A 22026-nucleotide genomic window follows, 5' to 3' on the forward strand; every position below is an offset into this window, starting at 1 on the left:
TAGCTGACGCCACTTAGGCAACTTGCGAGTCAATGACGATGAAGGTGGTAACATTAAAAGTGCAACGGGAATTTCACTAGTAAGTGCAGAGGAGGCAGGTGGAAAGCGTACTCTGAAGGCCCCTATGAGGGGGAAGATTTTTCTGATGCTATAAAAGAAGAAAGAGGAGTCGATTTAGAAGAGACAGAGGATTCAGTAATAGAATCAGAATTTAAGAGGGCTTTGGATGACTTAAGATCAAATAAGACAGAATGGATAGATAACGTCCCCCCAGAAGTTCAAAAATCATTTAATGGACGTTGCAACAAAACGACTATTCACGTTGGTGTGTACAATTTATGAGACTGGCGACATACCATCTGACTTTCGGTAAAATATCATCCACACAGTTCTGTAGACTGCAAAATCTGATAAGTGCGAGAATTACCGCACAATCAGTTTAACGGCTCATGCATCTCAGATGCTGAAAAAGAATACTATACAGAAGATTGGGAAAGAAAACTTAGGATGGGTTAGATGACCATCAGTTTGGCTCCAGGAAAGGCACAAAGAAACCAGGGAGGCAATTCTGATCTTGCGTTGACAGTGGAAACAAGAGTAAATAAAAATCAAGAAACGTTATAGGATTTGACGAACTGGAAAAAGCCTTCGACAATGTAAAATGGTGCACTGATGTTCAAAACTCCGAGAAAAATAGGGGTAAACTATAGGGAGAGACGAATGGTAGAATATGTACAACAGCCCAGAGGGAAAGTAATAGTGAACGACTAAGAACGAAGTACTCGGGTTAAAGAGGGTGTAACACTGTTCAATCTGGACATTGAAGGAGTAATGATGGAAATAATAGAAAGGTTCTGAAGCGGCATTAAAATTCAACGTGAAAAGGTTTTAATGATACGACTCGCTGATGACAGTGCTGTCTTGAGTGAAAGTAAAGAAGATCTACGTGATGTACTGAATGGAATGAACAGTCTAATGAGTAAAGAATATGGACTGAGAGTAAATCGAAGGAAGACGAAAGTAATGAGAAGTAGCAGAAATGAGGACGGTGAAAAATTTAAGGTCAGGAGTGATGGTAACGAAGTAGACGAAGTTACGGAATTCTACTACCAAGACAGAAAGGAGGGCATCAACGGCAGATAAGCACTGGCAAAAATGGCATTCCTAGTCAAGACATGTCTGCTAGTATGAAACATAGGCCTTAATTAGAAGAAGAAATTTCTGAGATTGTACATTTGTTACAACAATGTATGGTAGTGAAAGGTGGACTGTGGGAAGCCGGAAGAGAATCGAAGCATTTAAGATGTGCTTCTCTATCGAAAGTTGAAAGCTAGATTGACTGGAGGTTAAGGAATGAAGAGGTTCTGCGGAGAATCGGAGAGGAAATGAATATGTGGAAAACACTGACAAGGAGAAGGGACAGGATGACAGAACATGTGTTAAGACTTGAGGGAATGACTTCCATGGTCCTAGAGGCTGTTGTAGAGGACAAAACTGTAGAGGAAGACAGAGACTGGAATACATCCAGTAGATAACTGAGGTCGTAGGTTGCAAGTGCTACTGTGAGGTGAAGAGGTTGGTACGGGATAGGAATTCATGGCGGCCGTATCAAAACTGTCAGAAGAATGATGACTCCAAAATAAAAGTAAGAAGGGTATACTAATGGACTATGTCTCTCTCTCTCTCTCCATCTCCCCCCCCCTCTCTCTCTCTCTCTCTCTCTCTCTCTCTCTCTCTCTCTCTCTCTATATATATATATATATATATATATATATATATATATATATATATATTAAAAAACAGATTGAGTTTGGTCGCATGATAGTTCTATTAATGAGTCTTCTTTACTTGACGAAATTTTCAATTATTTTAAGCAATTTTCTTCAAATAGATTTCTCATCCACTGAGTTTCGTCCTCAATTTTAGGGAAGTACTTCCTAAAAGGAACATGAAAGGGCTTACTAGTCTATTTAGCAGATTTCTCAAATCTATGAACATTAAAAGTTTAATCACACTATAAGACAAGGTCGGAAACTAAAATAAATTAGATCGTAGTGTTTAAAAAATTAATTGTTTTAGACAAAGATATTGTTTAAATAAAATTATTGTTTACGCTTAGCCTTACTAAAATTATTTTTAAATGAGTTTGGCTGGACGTCAGATATTTGATGTGTTCTTTTATGGTTGCGTTTTCTTCATATCTCGCTGCCAATAAAATTTGTATTTTTGCTGGTTTGTGGAACTCACTACTGAGGTATTGGCTTTCGGCATCAATAATAATTTTTATATCTAAGTCGCTGCGAAACAAAAAGAGAAAGCGAGAGAGAAAAGAGAAAATTGTTACTTAATATTGCCTACAGGTTTCGCAGGTAAAATTTCCTTGTCCATCGAAAAGTCAAATATTTCTGTGATTACGAGGGTTGCCCATAACGGAATGCACAGCATTTTGTTTTCTTCAACAAGTCCTTATTTAACATAATGAGAAATATACGCACGAGAGAATGGTGTTTCATCTACACACCATATTTTTCCACGTAGTCTCCCTCCTGTTCTATGCCTTCCTCCAGCGCGGAACGAGGACGAATATGTCCTGGTGGCGGCGCCAGTGCTTCACTGTGTGAATCACCTCCTCATCGTCCTCAAAATGTCTTCCACGAACGGCATCCTTCAATGGCCCAAACAAAGGGAAGTCCCAGGGGCCTAGGTCAGTGCTGTGGCGTGGTTGGGGGCAGCACTGTCTGACCCTATTTTGCGATGTGCGCTGGAGTCCTCAGACTTCCTTTGCTGATTGACAGATGCAGTGCCAACTATCGATTCGTGATGCGTCTGTTCTCTCGAATGACAACATCAGCTCGCTGCAGCGTGTCACTGTGACAGCCGAACCGCCTTCTGGTGACCTCACCCTCCGCGCCCAGCGACTAACTGTACTTCTATCGACAGCAGATGCTCTATGGACTTTGCACAAGCGTTTGTGAATATGCTTCACAGTTTCTTTCTCTGCAGTGACAAGTTTAATGACGACATGTTGCTTGTAACGTATGTCACTTACAGACGCCATTTTGAAACTGTCCTAAGGCTACGTTCTCAGTCAGAACTGACGGAAACTTCGCGCACTCACTCAGGAAACTTCAAATAATAAACACGTAACGTTTCGCATTCGTAGCATTGTTTTCGGCTGAGAAAAAGAATGCGGTGCATTACTTTCTTCGCAACTCTCATAAATCCAACATGGGAAAGGCTTCAAAAAAGAACGTACTAAGTACCAGGGTTTCTTAGGAGCCCTCTTTGTTAATTTTCAAAGAACGGTGTAGCTCACTCCGCGGGAGAAGAACTTATTACACTAGCAGCATAAGTAATGTGAACTACCCATCTAACCTTCAGCACTCTTCTGTAGTACCACATTTCTAAAGATTCTATTTTCTTCTTGTCCAAACTAGTTATCGTCCATGTTTCACTTCCATATATGGCTACACTCCATACAAATACTTTCAGAAATGACTTCCTGACAAATCTATACTCGATGTAAACAAATTTCTCTTCTTCAGAAACGCTATCCTTGCCATTGCCAGTATACATTTTATATCCTCTCCTCTTCGACCATCATCAGTTATTTTGCTCCCCAAATAGCAAAACTCCTTTACTACTTTGAGTGTCTCATATTCTAATCTAATTCCCTCAGCATCACCCGACTTAATTCCACTACATTCCATTATCCTCGTTTTGCTTTTGTTGATGTTCATCTCATATCCTCCTTTCAAGACACTGTCCATTCCGTTCAAAAGCTCCTCCAAGTCCTTAGCTGTCTCTGACATAATTACTATGTCATCGGTGAACCACAACGTTTTTATTTCTTCTCCGTGGACTTTAATACCTACTCCGAATTTTTCTTTTGTTTCCTTTACTGATTGCTCAATATACAGATTGAATAACATCGGGGACAGGCTACAACCCTGTCTCACTCCCTTCCCAACCACTGCTTCCCTTTCATGTCCCTCGACTCTTATAACTGCCATCTGGTTTCTGTACAAATTGTAAATAGCCTTTCGCTCCCTGTATTTTACCCCTGCCACCTTTAGAATTTGCTTGAGAGTATTCCAGTCAACATTGTCAAAAGCTTTCTCTAAGTCTACAAATGCAAGAAATGTAGGTTTGCCTTTCCTTGATCTATTTTCTAAGATAAGTCGTAGAGTCAGTATTGTCAGTTATCACTACTACTTTGAAATTAAGTGAAAATTTTCGGCTACGGCTTGATTAGAGTACAGATGTTGATGGGCAGTCTAATTTATTAACTTTCGGTTTCTCTGAGTTGAATGACAATATTGAAGAACTGTTGCTTCTAAATCTACACTACACCTTGCGGTTTGTGGCGGAAAGTACTTTGTATACTACCGGCATTGCCCCTTTTCTCGTTCCAGTCGCGAGTAGTTCGTGGGAACAACAAATACCGCTAAGCCTCCTTGTGAATTCGCATCTCTCTGATTTCATCTTCATGGCCGCTTTGGGAGGTACACGTAGGGGGACACAATATATTTGCTGACTCTTCTAGGAAAGTACGCTCAAGGAACTTTAACAATAAACCACAGCTGATGCAGAGCGCGCATCTCCTGTGGCTTCTGCCACTGATGTTGGTTGATCGTTTCTGTGACACTTTCATGCTTACTAAATGAACCTTCAACGAAAGGCACCGCTGTTCTTTGGGTCTTCTCTCTTTCTTATATGAGTGCTATCCGGCGCGGATCCCATACTAACGAGCAATATTCATGTATAGGCCGACAGAGTGTCTTGTCAGCTACTTCCTTTGTTTATGGACAACATTTCCGGAGAATTCCTCCAATGAACCTGCCCAGAATCAGCCTTATCCGCGATTAATTTTATGTGGTCGTTAAATTTCATTTACACACACACCTAGGCATTATATGGAGGTAACTGCTTCCAGTGATTGCTCTGCAGTTGTGTAATCATACAGTAAAGGGTATTTCTGACTATGTGTTACGCTACAATTTTCAAGTGTTGCGACATCTCTGTATTCTACAGCATCATCCGTGTAAAGGCTCTTGGAACATCCGACTTGATCTACTAGGCCATTGATATATGTTGTGAAAATTATTTGTCCCATAACACTTACCTGGGGCTAACCCAAAGTTACACATCTGAAGACTTCTCTCCGTTCAGAATGACATGCTGTGTAGTGTTTGCTAGAAACTCTTCAGTTTTATTCACACAGTCTGTCTGATATTCCATACACTCGTATTCTATGCATTAAGCGGCAATGCGGAACATCGAATTTTCACAGTCTTTGCTGATAAAAAGTAAAAAATTTATACAAGAAAAAATGGTCAAAGCTGGTAGGTTTGATAATTGGTTGGGCACCTGCTGTGTCTGGTATTCACTCAGGCTTAGTTGATGCCGACCGCTGTGGCCAAGCGGTTCTAGGCGCTTCAGTCCGGAACCGCGCTGTTGCTACGGTCGCAGGTTTGATTCCTGCCTCAGGTATGGATGTGTGTGACGTCCTTAGGTTGGTTAGGTTTAAGTAGTTCTAAGTCTAGGGGACTGATGACCTCAGATGTTATGCCCGTGGTGCTTAGAGCCGTTTGAGATTACTTCACAATGTTAGTTCAGTTGCTCCCTTGGTTCGGTGGACTCATTGCGGCATACTTGGATAGACTCTTACAGTTGAACAGTTGAACGAGTCTCTCAAAAAGCTCTTGACAGTACAATTAAAACGGTCACCTTCATTTAAAGCAAGACCTAAAAACTCGAGACCGTTTAGTGTTTTGTGTTCAAATGGTTCAAATGGCTCTGAGCACAAATGGACTTAACATCTGAGGTCATCAGTCCCCTAGAGCTCAGAACTACTTAAACCTAACTAACCTAAAGACATCAAACACATCCATGCCCGAGGCAGGATTCGAACCAGCGACCGTTGTGGTCTCGCGTTTTCGGACTGAAGCTCCTAGAACTGCTCGGCCACAGAGTCCGGCCAGTCATTAAGTAGTAAGTTGTATTTACAGCCTTTAGATTTGTGTGTTTTATCTGTAAGTAGGCTGTTTAGGTTTTATATTGGTAATGCCACGTAGCGCTCTGTATGAAAATCACTGGCTGTGCTGTGTGCAATCTGTGGCTGGGTGGAATTGTTGTAATATGCGCTACTCTACTGTTGGGCTGTTGGTCTGTTGGGCGCGTAGCATTGCGCAGTTGGAGGTGAGCCGCCAGCAGTGGTGGATGTAGGGAAGTGAGCTGACGGATTTTTGAGAGCGGATGATCTGGACGTGTGTCCATCAGAAACAGTACATTTGTAAAAATGGATGTCTTGAACTGCTATATGTATTATGAGTTTTGAACACTGTTAAGGTAAATACATTGTTTGTTCTCTATTAAAATCTTTCATTTGCTAACTATGCCTATTAGTAGTTAGGGCCTTCAATAGTTTGAATCTTTTATTTAGCTATCAGTAGTGGCGCTCGGTGTATTGCAGTAGTTCGCGTAACGAAGATTTTTGTGAGGTAAGTGATTTGTCAAAGGTATCGGTTAATGTTAGTCAGGGCCATTCTTTTGTAGGGATTATTGAAAGTCAGACTGCGTTCGCTAAAAAATATTGTGTGTCAGTTTAGTGTTGATCAGAATAGGTTATGAGCGAAATGTCTGAGTACCCTCAGTTTTGCTTAGCTGTTTGAAAATCAAATAATGTAAGAGATTTATCAGCACAGTAATTGACTAATTTTTCTTGGTACCCTACTCGTCTCCTGCTCTTGTTCAAATCGTTTTGCAACTTAATTTGACCCCTAAATGGTTCAGGAGCAGTATAGGGCCTATAACACCCTCTTCGGGAACACCAGGTATTACTTCTGTTTTACTCTGTGACTTTCCGTCAGTTGCTGCAAACTGTGACCTTTCTGATAGGAATTCACGAATACAGTCGCACAAATGAGACGATACTCCACAGACACATTTAGAAGTGACTTGTATCAATGTCAAAAGACTACTGTAAATCTAAAAAAGGGCGGCTACATCTATGCTCCGCAAGTCATCTCAAGCTATGTGCGCACGAGAGTACTTCTGGACCTCTGGTACCAGTAGATACTTTCCTTCCTGTTCCAATAGCGAACTGGGTGTGGGAATAATGACCGTCAGTAAAGCTCCATATTAGCTCTAACTCTTCGAATTTTGATAATATGGGAGGAATTAATTGTTGCCCGACTCTTCCACGAAGTATTCTCTCGACAATTCAATAATAAACCTCTTCTCGTCGCAGAACGCCTCTCTTCTAGCGTCTGCAACCGGTGTCTGTTGAACTTTCCTGTAATGCTCTCGCGCCGATTAAACGATCCCCTGATGAAACATGCTGCTTTTCGTTAGATCTTATCTGACTCTTCTACCAAGCCAACATCGTTAAGGTGACGGTCATGAGCATCTAAGAATCTATAGAACGAGCGCCATGTCCGAGGCAGGATTCGAAGCTGCGACCGTAGCGGTCGCGCGGTTCCAGACTGTAGCGCCTAGAACCGCTCGGCCACACCATCCGACTATTGTGCGGTGTGGGAACCGCATGAGGTAGGACTGACGAATGACACTGAAAAATTTCAAACAGGGACATCTCTTTTTTCATTATCAAGAAACAGGGGAGAGAGTATCACTGATATGATACGCGAATTGGAATGGCGATCACTAAAGCAAAGGCGAATTTGATTGCGGCAGGATCTTCTCACGAAATTTCAATCACTAACTTTGTGCTCTGAATGTGAAAATATTTTGTTGGCCCCCATGTACACAGGGAGAAATGAACATCATAATAAAATAAGAGAAATCAGAGTTCGACCGTGAGGATTTAAATGTTTGTTTTTCCCCAGCGCTGTTCGTGAGTGGAACGGTGGAGAACCAGCCTTAAGGCGGTTCGATGAACCGTCGGCTAGGCACTTAATGAGAATTGCACAGTAACCATGTAGACGTCGATGTACAGTTGCCTATCATGTTCGCATGCGTCTGTGGCTATCTTCGGGTCACAGTCATGGGGGCCATTTTTTTTGGACAAAGATACGAAATTTATTAATACCTAGAGTGCTTATAGCCTGTGGTCCAGAAAAACGATAACTAAGAGATAGTGCAATATGCTTGGTCCATTACTCTGACACACAGCTTGTGAAAGTCGAGACTTGAGCTTGAGTGTAGCCGGCCCGGCGTTCTTCTCGGCGTGGAATCCGGGCCACACCTTGGACCGCCACGTGTGTACAATTACGGAACAATTTCTTTGTCCCAGAACGTCGACGCGAGAGGGTGGTCCCCGGCGCGGCGCGGGCCAGGTAGACGGGGACCGCCGCGCCGGGGCCTTGGGCCTTTTTATCCCGCGGCGGCGCGTGTGTGTTCAGGCGGGCCGCGGCGCCGGCGCGGAATGTTTGTCGGGCGCCGTGTTGACCGAGGACCAAGTCAAACACTGTACACTTTTCCTACAGCACCCCCCCCCCCCTCCCTGTCCCCTCCTCCCCGCCCGCCCCCGCAGAGCTGTTACTGCCTACTCGTCCCGCCGCCGCGCGTGTTTGTCCGAAACAGCTCGTTGGGTGGCGGACCGTCTCTCTACAACGAGTGGTCTGTGCCGGTGCGGCGCTAACAAGAACTGCAGTGTCCCTGGCAGGGCACGGCTGCGCCTCAGTCACCGTGTCACTGCTCGCTCGAGTAGCGGGTGGCGCCACGCAGCGCCGCACCGTGCACTGTAGCTACAGCCAGCCGGCAGCCGGCGGCGCGTTGGTACAGCCGCGGTGGCGACTACAGCTGCACTTCAGGCGTTACTCAAACCTACTTGCTCTGTACACGTTATCTGCATTGAATCTCTCGTCATTAAATACACGGCGCAGCTGCATCAGCTTCAGTCTATTCTACTGACTTACGGGGGATAGGACGTCAAACGGGCCGACTTGGAACAGGAGACGCACCTCAGGACATTTTATTTTCTACTGTCTATACTTTTACAATAAAAGTGCTTAAACTTTGTCAGCATGACCAGGAAGAATTCAGAATTCACACTCATAGCAGTGGAAATGCAAAACCATAACAAAATTAATTTTTTTTAGATATGTAATTTCATAATTTTTTCACTTGCTATTGGCTGCATTTGTTGTTATAGGTACATTTGTCTTCACAAGTAAGAGAGATTCTTTGATGAATTTTGCACAGCATACAAACCATACTTACAGGTGTATGAAACACTAGAATTTTCCAAGTCTTTTAAAAACTGTGGAAACAATTGAGATAATTAGCTAAAAAATGTGATCTTCTTCTAAACATAAAGTTCAAAACGTAACAGCTCATTCATATTTTCATACATTAAATAGATTCTACAGTTTCAGACACCTGTAAGTATGGTTTGTATGCTGTGAAAAATTCATCGAACAGTCTCTCTTACTTATGAAGAAAAGTGTACCTATAGCAACAAATGCAGACAATAGTAAGTGAAAAATATAATGAAATTTCACATGTAAAAAAATTATTTTGTTATCTTTTTGAACTTCCGCTGCTACGAGTGTGAATCCTGAATCTTTCCTCGTCATCCTGACGAAGTTTTATGAATTTACTTTTAAAAGTATAGACAGTGGAAATTAAAATGTCCTGTGGTTCCTCTCCTGCTCCAAGTCGGCCCGTTTGACGTCCTACCCCCTTAAGATAAAAAAAATACTAGTCTTTCTACTTATTTCATATATTCAACTTCTTCCAAATATACACTAATCTTTTCATCTCTCCATACGTAATATACAAGGTAATTCTTTCGATCATGTACAAACTCTAGGAATTGATCGATGAGAGGATACGGAACAGAAAAGGTCTAATCAACTTACGTCCAGAAATGCGTGGTTTCCGTGTTAGAGACCATTTATACAATCATACTTTGCAATAGAGACTGCGGTCTAACACACGCTATACCATGCAGCCACAGTTACAGCATGCATGGTTTGCTCCTCATACGTCGTGCCCTACCGTCCTTTCCTACAATAGTCATTGGCAATGTTGTGTCCGATTCACTTCTCTTGCTGACTCACCGTCAAGTGAATGTGATGGAGCGTTGTACTCAGTGGTTCCATTTGCGAATCGAGGGCTTGCCGACGTGGTATTTACACTACTGACCATTAAAACAGCTACACAACGGAGATGACGTGCTAGAGACGCGAAATATAACCGTCACGAAGGTGACGCTGTGATATGCAAAGAGCACAAGGTTGGCGCCGGTGGCGACACCTACAACGTACCGATATGAGGAAAGTTTCCAAGCGATTTCTCATACACAAAGAGTAGTTGACCGGCATTGCCTGGTGAAACGTTGTTGTGATGCCTCGTCTAAGGAGGAGAAATGCTTACCATCACGTTTCCAACTTTGATAAAGGTCGGATTGTAGCCTATCGCGATTGCGGTTCATCGTATCGCGACATTGCTGCTCGCTTTGGCCGAGATCTAATGACTGTTAGCAGAATATGGAATCGGTGGGTTCAGGAGGGTAATACGGAACGCTGTGCTGGATCCAAACAGCCTCGTATCACTAGCAGTCGAGATGACAGACATCTTATCCGTATGGCTGTAACGGATCGTGCAGCCACGTGTGCGGTTACCCTTGACGCTGCATCACAGACAGGAGCTCCTGCGTTGGTATACTCAACGACGAACCTGGGTGCACGAATGGCAAAACGTAATTTTTTCGGACGAATCCAGGTTCTGTTTACAGCATCAGGGTGGTCGCATCCGTGTTTGGCGACATCTCGGTGAACGCACATTGGAAGCGTGTATTCGTCATCGTCATACCGGCGTATCACCCGGCGTGACGGTTTGGGGTGCCATTGGTTACACGTCTCGGTCACCTCTTGTTCGCACTGACGGCACTTTTAACAGTGGACGTTACATTTCACATGTGTTACGACCCGTGGCTCTACCCTTCGTTCGTCCCTGCGAAACCCTATATTTTAGGATATTAAAACCAGGCATTTTATGTACTCACAGTTTCAAATCTAAATCAGTGACAGGTTTCCAGGTGGAAATTCGTCAACGAAGATAAGCATAGTGTCAGTTACGTTCCTCGTACAAAACCGGCCTCCAGGCAACATTACAGAAAAAAAATTGTGATGTCGTGCCTGAGGGTTGATGGTGGGGTAAGAGCCAGTGCTGAAGAAAAGCCGGCGGTTTTGGTGTATAAGAAGAGGCCACTTTTAGACATGCAATGTTAAAGAGACGTGAATAAAATACTCTCGGTTTTCAAGCAGCTTCAGTTCGAATAAAATTCTGGAACTTACGAGGGCCATTTTCCTGCCATCGTCTTCAGGAGTAAAACCATTGACTGCCATTACTGGCACGGTTTTCCGCTTGTATAGTCACGATTGCAGCCTCTGGCATCAATCAGAGAGAGTCGAAACGAATCGTGCGAGGAAAGCGCGTTGAGCAGCCCGTAGCACTGCGGGACTGGTGCCAACAACGATTATGGGCCGTGCAACGAATTTGCAAAGCTACATTAGTAGACTTGTCCGCTACACTTCCTCCGTGCAGGGTCCACGGGGTATCAATATTTAATCACCTACTAAAGTTCATAATTTTGTCGTGTGCTGTCGAGAAACTGCGTGCATTTAAACAAACAGTCAAGAATTATTAATCCCGTCTGCAATAGCTGCCCGTTTCCTGCCGGAGATGGCTGCTGGCAATGGTAAGATCTGCAGTGCCACGTGCTGTGACGTAAGCTCCAGGTCTCGTCTTTCTCATGGGCCTCGCACGGGACCGAGTGACACGAGAAGGGTCGGCTCCAAACTTGAAGCTGCCGTTCCCGCCGCCCTACAAACGGCAAACATCCGCCTTTGCTTCCTTTCGACACGTCACACGGCTGTTTCCCTGCAGGATGGGTCTCCTTCTGCTTCCTAGCCAGTGCATCATCGATGTCACTGTCGCCGCAGCAAACCACGCTGCAGTGTGCAAGTGAACTCTGGACGTACAAAGGAAACCCTGACGCTATTGTTCCTCTGATTTCTCCCACGTCAACAGATGCCTGTTTGTTCTTCTCATCATAGCTTGTACATTGGCTTTATCTCCCAACACCTTGTTGCTTTGGAATCGATCTACTGTCACGAAATTCTGTCCAACGCTGCCAATACCATAAAACTATCCGATGAAGAGGACTTTTATTTCGATTAATGTGAGCACGAGTCCTGATACCACTATTGTTCTCCTTGTATGTCACTGACATTTCGTCGATTGTGTGCTCCTGCTAATTTCAATGCCGACGACCTGCACCTACACGAATGTCAGATCCAAAGATATTAATACTGCCATCGCCCTGATGGACGACTGTCTTCAAATGGTCAGATAGGCGAAGAAGTCACGAATAAATCTGGGACACTGTCAAAAATTACTTTCCAGTTCCGCGGAAATCTCCCCCCTTTTTCTTCCTAACAGTACCTCAATATCGTATCAGAAAGAAGTAAAGAGTCTGGATGTCGCTTTGAATGAGCACCTCATCTGTGGGAAATTACCATCGTTACATGTAGTAAATATTTATCTTGCCTCTATGGCTTCCAGAAGTATTAGAGATTATGTCCACAGGCTGTGCAATCTACACTTGTCCAAGCACTCGATTTGTCGAACCTCCACTGCTGCAATGTAATTCGACGCGATACGAATATTGATGAAATGTAGGCGGTTATAATTGACCGTAAATGATTGTGTGTATTATACCTTCAATACCAGTTTATTTGATCAGGTCAGTGCCTTATACACTCAGTTTGGATGGATGCCGCTAGACGGGTTACATACATGAAATACAATACACTATTGATGTTTCCTAGTCTCCCTAATGTGGATGGACCTCTAAACCTACAACAGCCATCAAGTACCAGACATCTGAGCATAATCGCAACACAAGGTCTCAGCTACCTAGTAACGAAAGAGTGCCCACCCATAAAATAAAAACTTTAGCGAACTGCTTCTCTGTGTTGCTATTTTGTTTGTCTCTGGAACAAGATATCCTGCACTTAGTGCAGAGTTCATTGCGCTGATGTATTTAAAAAAGAGATGAAGCACTTCCAACCTCCTTACTTTCTTTTTTATTTTAGTCGTCAGTCTTCTAACTAGTGTGATGCTGCCCTCCTAAATTCCTCCTCTCCTTTGCTACCTTTTTCATCTAAGAGTAGCAATTGCAACCTACATCTCCAATTATTTGCTGGATGTATCCCAGTCTACATCTACCTCTTCAATTTTTACCCTCTACAGCTCCATCTAGTACCATAGAAGTCATTCCATGATATCTTAACAGATGTCCTATCATCCTGTCACTTCTTGTCAGTGTTTCCCTTATATTCCTTTCCTCGCCGCTTCTGTCGAGAACCTACTAATTCTTTAGCTTATCAGTCCAACAATTTTGAGAATTTTTCTGTAGCATCACATCTCAAATGCTTCGATTCTCTTCTGCTCTGGTTTTTCCACAGTCGATGCTTCACTATCAACCTGTGTCTAAATGTATAGTCTCAGAAATTTATTTCTCAAGTTAAAGCCTGTCTTTGCTACACGCCCTCTTCTCTCGTTCAAGAATGCAGTTTTTGTCAAAGCTAGTGTGCTTTTTATGTCCTTCTTGCTTCGTCCATCGTGGGACAGCAGAATTTCTTACGTTAGTTTACTTCGTGATCCCCAATTCTGATGTTAACTTTCTCGCTGTTCTTTTTTCTCCTGCTTCTCATTACTTTCGTCTTTCTGCGATTTACTCTCAATCCACATTGCTTACTCATTAGACTGTTCATTCTATTCAACAGATCCCGTAATTCTTCCTCACTTTCATTCAAGATAGCGATGTTATTAGAGATTGTTCTCGTTGAAATCCTTTCGCCCTGAATTTTAATCCCACTCTTGAAAGTTTATTTTATTTATGCCATTGATTCTTAGGCATATAGACCGAACATTAGGGCAAAAGACTTCATCCCCGTCGTACATCCTTTTTAATCTTAGCCTACGTTCTTGGTCTTCTAGTCTTACTGTACCCTCTTCATAGCCTCGTAACTGTTCCCAAAAAAGTAAACAGATAATGCCAGTTTTCTGTCAAACAGCAAGATCCGTTTTCTCCTCTTACAGCTTCTTTGTCGTCTCATTTCTCAGTCACTACCGCCACTTTCTTTTCGCCTCTCTTCATCACTCACGTTCTGTCGCGTTTCTCTTCCTCTCATTTTCCCGCACCTCCCGTCATTTCGATTTTTCCCAGTGCCCTCTGTTTAAATGTCTTTGTTGGGTTACTTGTCATGACTAATATAAATAGGCCTACTGGTACTTTTCTACGGTAAGTTATACTTTCCACTACTTATTATGTAATTGTTTCTGAGTATTGTATTGCATGTTAAACACGCGATCTAGTGTGTTATGTGAGCAAAGTGTGAGATATCTAAAATGTCTGCTTAGAAGTGAGAGAGGACCTTGTTGCCACAATCTTCTCAACAAAAGTAAATCAACAAATGAAAACAATGACTTCCGAAGCTTTCACAGTAATCAACAGATGGTGCTGCATCCTGCAAATTTGTCTGTAATGCCAACATTTAAATCTAAGCTAACGGTGCTCATCTAGCTATTACGCCTCGTAACTTAGCAGATGTGCCAGTAAACTGACTTACGGGAATAGAATATTCTGTAAACTGCTTCCCTCGTATCGTAAATATAATGTTCAGGCTGATAGGGATAGGTGGACGGCGGTGTAATTATTCGATACGTACTTCAATCTCGAGGCAAATTTTACGAGTTTAATTAGCGGTGCGGCAGACCTTGTGGCTGCTTGCCTCAGCGTGAATTTCGGCAGGTACTCCGAATTGTACACGGCAGGGGGCACTCCCTTTTTTGTTGCCTCAGTACGATGAGGAGATTTTCTAAATCTGAGCTTAGCGTGACATCCGAGGATGTTTTCATTCCGTTTGTATCACGTGACTTCGCAGGAACTTTGGTTGTAACAAGTAAGCCGGCCTGGGTGGCCGAGCAGTTCTACGCGCTACAGTCTGGAACCGCGCGACCGCTACGGTTGCAGGTTCGAATCCTGCCTCGGGCATGGATGTGTGGGGTGCCCTAAGGTTGGTTCGGTTTAAATAGTTCTAAGTTCGAGGGGACTGATGACCTCAGAAGTTAAGTCACATAGTGCTCAAAGCTGTTTTTGTAACAGGTAAGGTGTTGATGATATCTGTGGAAGTGGCAGAGCCATCGGGGTGCCAGTGAGGGAGCTTTCTGCAGGTACAATCCGGAGCACACACACATACGCACACACAGACACAGACACACACACACACACACACACACACACACACACACACACACACACACACACACACACACACGCGCGCGCGCGCGCACACACACACACACACACACACACACACACACACATATATATATATATATATATATATATATATATATATATATATATATAATCGAGTAGTCGAGATATCGTTCGCGGGCCGTTGTGGAAGGATGATCCGGCGGCACTTGGGCGTAGAGAGTCATGTCAGTTTCCTGATTCTGCAAACCTATTTTACTGTTTTAATGCTGGCTTGCCGATTTTATTACAGAAGATTTGCTGTTTTGATAACTCATTTACAGTTGTGATTTTCAAAATCAACTGTGCGGTATTCAGCGAAAGCTTCGGCGACAGTTCCGAGTAGCATCAGAGATGTAACTGTTAGCTGGCAGAATTGCAGACACAAGAAAACGAACTTGGTGAGGTTGATGGAACTGTAAATGAACCTCATTATTACCAAGAAAACTGTATGCGTAATTCTGGTGTGACTTTCAGACCAGATCCTTGAATTGTTAACCCGGGCATTTTTTCTTTGCCGAGGGACTCGAAAAGAGCCATTCGCCAGTTGAATGGAGATTGTTACGTAATTATTAACCAGTGAATGTTGGAATTTGTCTGGCTGCAACTGGAATATTACGGGGTAGTAGTGTTACAAATGCGACTTTTAACATTGCCTCGTAGGCAATACTTGTCTGGTAACCCTTTATCTGATGTAATGTGCAAAACGATGCGAGTGGACCGATTAAGAGTTCCTACGCTAACAGTGACGAAATTATGTTTAATAAAAACGGAGAACGGGTAAACAATGACATGAACGTGACTTCGAGAAATTACACTGTTACGAATATAGCAAGCACAACATGTAACCTTCATTTCGTACTTCATTTGTCCAATAACTTATTAACTTTAAAAGTAAACGTTGTTATCTGTAACTATGTAGAAAAATTAGCCTACAGGCAGCCAGAACAACGTTCAAATTAGTTCATTAATAGTGTTCATTAACACTGAAATTCCTCCACACAAAGTGGGACGGAATCATAATGCGACTATACGTGCCCAGAATTTCTGTTTCTGAAACTGAATACTATTAGCGATATGCTCCAACCTATCACAGAATAAGCCTGAGTAGCACATATGTCAGCAACTTCATCTGTAAACCATAGGGACCTTTCTGAGAAACTCATTGTAAACAGGAGACAGTTGCTCTAAATTCTTTTCTCTTAACGAATCTACCGTAAATAGTCGCTTTGAAATTAATTTAATTCGTAAGCCAGAGCTGTTTATTAAAGAGATATGTCTGCCGGTCTTGGCTGATACTATATCATGAAATTTAGTAAGCTGCCTGTTACTTATGTTTCGCTCACACTTTGCTCCGGCAGTATATTCCATGTATCTTTTGTAGCCTCAACTCAGCAAAATATGAAAGCTGCTTCCTATCAGTGATCGCGTAGTTCAAGTGCAATCTGCGCTACAGTAATGTGAATTCCAAGTCATAGATCTAGTCTTGTTGGCAAGCCAGGTAACATGTTATAAAATACAACGCATTGCATAGAAATATCCAATAAGTGCTACATTGATGTTCAACTGTATGTTATTAAGCCATCTGATATGATGGTCAAACAGGGACCCTACTATGATCAATCGAAAAACTCGCACCTGGCTATGACGCGAGCCTGAAGTTAGGTATCATACACAAATTTAGTGTTAACAGTAACATAACCAGAGTCACAAAACGTGTCTCACCTTGATAAGTTGGAATCCAGCCGAAAAAAAGTTGTGTGAAATGTGTGTTCGCTCAGAGTCAAATTACGTTTTTCAGTGATAAACACTATCTAGGGCCGATGAAGATGGGCGCAGTAGCTCGATGTACGTCGTATCGGAAAGATCGTAAGAGCCATTGTAGGTGGGTACCAACAGAATGTTTTCGCAATCGGAGGAGAAAACTGGTGATTGAAATTTCATGAGAAAATCACGAAACAACGAAAAACGCCTTCGTTTTAATGATTGCCACTGTAATTCACGTATTATGTCTGTGACTCTACCTCCCCTATTTTGCGATAATACAAAACGAGATGCTCTTCTTTGTACTTTTTCCACGTCATCCGTCAGCCCCACCTGATGTGGATCCCACACTGCACAGCAATACTCCAGAATAGGGCGGACAAGCGTGGTGTAACCAGTCTCTTTAGTAGACCTGTTGCACCACATAATCAGGTGCCTACGGCTCTAGTACCACCTTGCTGTATAGGAGTTCAGTCACTATCAATTTCTATTTTTTCTTGTTGTGAGAGGCACCTGATGATGCGAGTATAAGCCACGAAACAAGTAGTGGCTCAACAGAACTGGTTGAAAATACGTCTGTTGCTGAGTTCTTGCTAAAAAATATTTATTACAGGCCTCATATTTGTAACGCTGGGAGCAGCGGCGATACTGGAACCTGTGTGTCGGAGCCAGTGGCAACAACCCGGCGGCCGGAAGCGGCAGAGGCTACTTCGCATTGCGGACTTCCCTCCCACGCGTGTGTGGGTGGCTTGGCTTTCCGATGAGGCGGCACCGCTGGGCACCTGTGCCAGGCCGGGACCCAAGGTGGCCTCACGTGCGCCAGCCTACCTACACCTGGCCCAGCCGTTGCAGACTTCGCGGAATACGTAACGCCGCTGGCCCTCAGAGGCAGCACGCAGCGTGCGGCAGCCGACTACTAAACCAAAGTGCACGTGGCCTTGGACGTGTTTCGCAAGGCCCCTGCTCTTCCATAATCATTTGCGCAGATCCACAGTATCCATCGGCGCAATAGTTAATAATTGGCAACCAATGCAACGAACCATAAAAATGATCGCAGGCCTCAGAAGGGATTTTATGTCCTGTATATCGGTGCAATAGCGTTGAGTGCCTGTTTCTGGAAGTGTGAGGTAGATGTGAAATATTGTTGAAGATCCTGATTTTTACGGTATGTCTGAAGAAGATTGTAGCCTCGGCATTCTTTTTAGGTTATACTGTAGGGCTACATTTATGGAAATGTGAATGAACTGCTAATTGGAGAAAAGAGAACGGGTCCTCTTTTGCAAATTTGGCGGGAGAGAGGAAAAAATTGCTTTCTGTAAAAACTCGAAAGCAAATTTTTTTATAAACATATGCCGTTGTACGTTTGTTTAGAATACGTAATTTTTATGCACCTTTTTCTTTGCAAATGGACGTGTTTCCTTTTTGCAGCAAGGAATGTGGAATAATATTTTTTTTTCACAAAACGAAATACTTTCAACATAATTACATCAGAATAAATTCACGGGTTTAAATATGTCCTTCGTGCTGTCAAAATTTGATTCCAAACCTACATCTTTTCTTTCGGAAGGTAAATTAACATTTTTTAAATACCATTAATTTTTAAAATTTTTACGGTTACCATGGCTTTGTAGGCAGGTTCCTTGTGAAGTTCTAGATTCTTCTGAATATTCCGTAAATAAAAGCTATCAGCTCTCTGGTCATTGATCTTTGTCTTACACTGAGCTACCTGTGTTATATTTGTGCTGAAACTAACAGGTAGAGCCTTTGCTCCTTTGAAACATGTTTTCCTTATTGGCCACCAAGTCTTGCAATCTATAAATTCTTCTGTTCTCATGAGAACAACACTGAATCTGTCGTTCTTCATTTCATTAACAGTGTGATATCGTTCCTTTCTTCTCAGTTTTCTCCTGATGATGCTTAAACCCCTACCATCCCCATCGCTTTCTACAGTAACCGGTGGGTTACAGCTGTTGCTAGAGACGAATTATGGATTCTGGACAAGCTCAGTATCTGCAGTACGCGATGGTCTTACCCAGTTGCATTTCTTTGATACAATGTAACGAATTTTGAAAATTTTGGATATGTTTCCTTTCTGTAGTTAGCAATTCACATACAGACAGAAAAAGTGAAGTGCCCAAAAGGGGAGGAGGAAACAAAAATGAAACTTAATAGATCGAGAAGATATATTATGTTACTGCAGTTATTAAAGTATCGATTCAAATTTAGGAATAACTTGATAGTATGAGTCCAATTATCCGTAAGACACAGCACCTCCTCTCGTTTGGGTGCATTCGGTTGAGAATAATGTTATAAGCAGCTGCAGCCCCCTGTGATGTAAGATGGTACAGAACAATTGTAACTAATCCTTGATACCCTGGTTAAATCGACCTGGTCCCACATAAGTTCTATGGGGTACAAGTGTGATAATTTTACTCCGCACAGGAGTACCTGAGCTCCATGCTGACAGTTCATAGATACACGTGACATGTGTGGGTGAGGGTTGTCCTCTTGAAAAGTGGCACCGAAGTACTGTCATATGAGAGGTCCCTTTGTCAATACCAGCCGTGACCTGAAATTATAGCCGATGTCTCCACACACCATGACACCGGGAGTAGCACCTCAGTACCTTTCCGAAACATTGGAAGCATACTACCTATCCCCATGTCGCAGCTATACTAGCAGACGATGTACTGCACGACCGTGATCCATCGCTGACCACTGTTCGATGTCAGCCATGTCTTCCGGTCACTGGACCACTCCAAACACAGCCGTTTGTCTTCTGGCGTTAACGGCAGCCTACGCATGGGTCGGTGATTTCCTAATACGACTGCTGCTACTCTCCGAGGGATGATACATAATGTTGTAGGCAGTTCATTACTCGCAGCATGTCGATGGGTATGGCGAGCCTCACTTTCCCATGCAGAACAATGTCAGGCAAATGACACACTTGCATGTTCCACAGACCTGGACATTGGTTTCTTGAAGGCCAAATGAAGCCCCAAAATTTCAAACTCTGCGAGGTGCTGATAATGCTATCTCATATGAGTACTCGCCATCTCCATTTTCTCCACAACGATCTCACATTATCTGTCGTGATTCACGACCCCTTATATACTGTACTAGGTCTGATAACAACACTAAAAACGAACAACACTAATACACTCTAGTGGATTTTCTGCCTGTGACAGGGAATTCTAACTCTAATCATTAACGTGCCGGCCGATTGTGTGGACATGTACGAGATTACATTGACATCCAACTGTGTCCTCTTGCTACTTCACTTTTTCCGTCAGGCAGTGTATACAAGGTGTTCCCATAATAGCGTTCAAATATGTGACTGGACATAGAGAATGCTCGATTGAACAATTTTAGGTACGGAACCTTGGGTCGCAGAAGCCAGCTTAAGGAGATATGGAAGTAAACTTCTCTACCGCTTTGTCTAGCATTGCTGTTTTCCGGTTTATTTACAACTAACATAAGTACAAGTTTACATGTACTGTGATATACATGAACAGTCTTTATTTCTTGCAAGGAAATAAGGAGGACAAGCCTGATTTACTAGGAAGTCATGATGCAGGTTTTGTTTATTTGTCTATAAGGCGGCTCTTTTGTGTTGTATTTTCATAGACCCATGACAGTAGGTGCTATGAATCAACGACAGACCATTTCATTACTTAGTGCTATTTGAGACGTACCGGTACAGTTTCGTGTAATTCGCTCATATTATTGTGTTTGGGGAGGTACGTTGCAACGTTCTCGCTACTGAAAGGCTGCGTCGGGAACGATTTCGTAACAGGAGTCATCCATCGCAAAGCTGTGGTTCCGGTCGCTGGATTGGAAGGGGAGGTTCTATTCCACGGACTGCGAGGTTACCTGTCCTGTATCTCCTTGATTATTTTCTATGGAGATATCTGAAGCCACTTGTATGTAAGACCCCAGCGAATACGGAGATAGAGTTAGCTGCCAGAATTGTAGCTGCCTGTGATGTGATTCGAAACGCACCTGGCCGGCCATGTTGGCCGAGCGGTTCTAGGCGCTACAGTCTGGAACGGCGTGATCGCTACGGTCGCAGGTTCGAATTCTGCCTCGGGCATGGATGTGTGCGATGTCCTTAGGTTAGTTAGGTCTAAGTAGTCCTACGTTCCAGGGGACTGATGACCTCAGAAGTTAAGTCCCATAGTGCTCAGAGCCATCTCAACCATTTCTTCGGACTTCGGTTCATTTATTCAGGCTTAGTTTCCTGGTATTCGTTTTCGGATAGTTACGGTTGTTATTCGCAACAGAGCCAGTTGTGAGCCGGTTTGCCACAAAATTTTGCATTGTAGACTTTGCTGCAGGTTTTACCAAAACACTTCCGATCATAAACTCTTGACAATCAGTTATGCCTCTGAGAGGCGTCGGACTACAGGCAGTCTGTGCTTTTCATTTGCTAAGGGTGTTGCCTATATGTCACTCATCTGCTCTGTGTCACAAGAGGTAGGCTGAGCAACTAACATGTCTTTGTCCGCTTAGATACACTCATTCTTAAGGTTTCCTTGTAGAAAAAATCTCTATCAATTTACAGGGACAGGTATTACGCAGATGCAGCACATCTGCTTAACAGACTCTGCCTATTCAATGAAATCTCGCCGTCCCAGGGCTGGCGTACTCTTTAAAGCGCTGCCCCTTTTCACCGAGAAGCATCAGTGAACATTTTGACTTCAATAAAAATTTAGGAATTTGTGGTAAGTGATATGGGATGAAACTGCTGAGGTCATCGGTCACTAAGCTTACATGATACGTATTCTAACTTTAACTACGCTAAGGAGAACACAGACACCCCTCCCCGAGGGAGGACTAGAATCTCCGAAGGGGAAGCCGTGCCAACCGTGGCAAGGCGCCTAGACCGCGCGGCTATCCCACGCGGCTTTAATAAAAGTTGTTCCCAATCACGTCATCTATGATTCCGAGACGATTGTCGTAAAGAC

This window comes from Schistocerca gregaria, chromosome 4, assembly GCF_023897955.1.
Source record: "Schistocerca gregaria isolate iqSchGreg1 chromosome 4, iqSchGreg1.2, whole genome shotgun sequence".
Taxonomy (NCBI): Eukaryota; Metazoa; Arthropoda; class Insecta; order Orthoptera; family Acrididae; genus Schistocerca; species Schistocerca gregaria.